Source organism: Heterocephalus glaber, unplaced genomic scaffold (assembly GCF_053883595.1).
Source record: "Heterocephalus glaber isolate CG9 unplaced genomic scaffold, H.glaber_assembly_v1.0 deba00000331, whole genome shotgun sequence".
Classification (NCBI taxonomy): Eukaryota; Metazoa; Chordata; class Mammalia; order Rodentia; family Bathyergidae; genus Heterocephalus; species Heterocephalus glaber.
In genome coordinates, this window is record NW_028258142.1 from 10658487 (window position 1) to 10660725 (window position 2239).

The 2239-nt window shown below is 39.8% G+C and overlaps 1 long non-coding RNA gene across 2 annotated transcripts in view; it reads left to right on the forward strand.

The window, feature by feature from the left end:
- LOC147830027 (uncharacterized) overlaps positions 1–2239 on the forward strand; it is a 52135-nt gene that overhangs the window by 48210 nt on the left and 1686 nt on the right. The window contains exon 3 of one of the 2 annotated variants that reach the window (XR_015443128.1): positions 1122–1383. The exons of the other annotated variant lie outside the window; for it this stretch is intronic. This is a non-coding gene — a long non-coding RNA (uncharacterized LOC147830027). Of the gene's footprint in view, positions 1–1121; positions 1384–2239 lie in introns of those variants that run through there. 2 annotated transcript variants of the gene reach the window in all.

The following is a 2239-nucleotide window of genomic DNA, read 5'->3' on the forward strand; positions in this document are numbered from 1 at the left end:
CTCCAGTTTCATCTGTTGATCCCTGTGATTCCAGATGAACTTCAGCCTATAGCAGAGCAAAAGATTGTTCTATTTGAAAATATGCATCTATTAGCTTTCTAGGAACTTGTCACATCTCAAAGACAGTATTAGTTTGATAACTCTCTTGGCCAAATGGTGTTCACCACTTGCCAACCACAAGAATATAGGATAAAATGTTAAGTACAACAGTGGAGAGAGAAAAATGGGGTATCCTGGGAATTAGGTGATTAGGTGGCTTTGCAATTACATACTTCAATGGAGGTCAGAGATGTCAGATTTTAAAATTATTAAGGATGAAGAAAGGCCAGAAAGAAGATTATTTCTTAAATAAAGAGGCAGATCCACACAAACAAAGAGGGATTTCTTTCCAGACTCTATGATGGAATTCAGTGGATTTAAGAGAACTGTAAAAATTCACCTTGTGACCTAGTCTGCTACAATCAAATCTTAGTGTCTCTGAGTGGAACCTTAGATGCATGGAACCAAGTGAGATACCAGAAAAACCCATGATACAGATCTATGTTTCCATGGAATCTCTTAGTATGGGGAGGTCCATGGGTCATAAACAAAGAGAATTTTAATTCTCAATTAAAGATTTGTCCTATTTGCTAGCTAAAATTACTAGGGATAGGACAGTTCAAAATTATCTCTAGGCAAAGAAATTTGCCCTGTTCATAAACTGTGTTGAAATAATCCTTGCTCTAGGCAGTTTTTCTTTAGCTTTTATAATCTGAGGGAGTCTTTCCCAAGGGGATACTCCCATGACTCTTCCAGAAGTGGTGGTAAGGCGTATGGTTTTAGGTAGGAAGAAATGCAGCCTCATACAAAATTGGTTCTAGGAACCTGGCTGCAAAGCTCAGTTGTGCTGAGATAAATTGCTTTTTCAGTTGCTGCTATTGGCTCTTTGCCAGTGTCAGGCTTGGGCGTTCCCAGGGGGTTAACTTCTCTGGTAACCAAATCCTAACATGTAAAAGGTATATTTTAACCTCTCAAAGCCAATGGTTCTATCTTGGAGTTCATGACTGATCTTCCTATGAAAACCAAATTGTGTAAATGTCATAAACCAATACTTACACTCTATCAAATCTGCTTTCATAAAGGAACAGACGGCCTGAGAATAAAGCCCTGCTGAAGTTTCACAGGTGAAGGTCTATGAAAACTGTCCTGGGGTGAAGAGGAGGAGGGATCAAGTGCCAAAGCAGCTCTGTATCTATTAGCAAATAAGTCATGTAAGAGGAGGAAAAAATAAAACTCTTATTTCTTTAAAAATATGGTTCACGTTAGGTAACCCTTCGAACTGGAAACTGAAATAAAATACAAAAAAAAAAAACTTAAGAAAACTACAGGGACTTTTTTTGTTTTGGTTAGGTTTTGCTTTTTGAGACAGGGTCTCACTATGTAGTCCAAGTTGGCTTTGAACTATGTAACCTAGGCTGGCCTCCAACTCATGGTGATCTTCCTGCCTGAGCCTCCCAAGCACTGGGATTACAGACATGCGCCGCCATACCTTGCTTTTACAGGGAAATTTTAAAAAATAAAGTTCTTTCTTTTTTAAGTAAAGGTAAAGGAAAAAATATATTGGAGGCCAAAATAGCAGACTCTAGTAAATCTAAGTTCAATTGAACAAGAGGTTAAATCATCTTTGATCCAGAAAGTTAATAGTCTATGAAAAGCAAAAGTAAAATTTATCACAGGAAAGAAAAGGTTATGAATTTAAGTGTGTAAGTGGCTATGGTAAGCTTGATGATAATTTTGGGAAATCCTGAGGTTGCCTCAGTGCTTCCAGTGAATCATCAGCCATGGTAGCAGCAGGTCTTTCACCTTATAGACCCATGTGTATCTACTCTCACCCTCCTTAGAGGTGAACGTCTATGACTGCAAGCACCTCCCACAAACAAGGCTGCCCTCAGCAACTCCCTCCTTCCTCCCTCTGGTGGTGAACAAAAACTTCACTGACAATCATGAAGCCATCTTTGTCCACCAAGCCATCCATACTGTTGAGTACTGCCTGGGTTGCATTTCAAGGACAATCTCCTACCTCCACGTCTAGACCCTCACCTTTGGCTCATCCACAACAGTCTTAAAGTGCTCTGGATCATAGTAATGAACACTTTCACCTTCAAGGGCGGGGAGGACTCACTGGGGTCTTTATCATTTTTGCTCTTTGCTCTTTTGACAATAGCCATCCATCTCATGCAGTGCCTTTGCTTTCCCACAG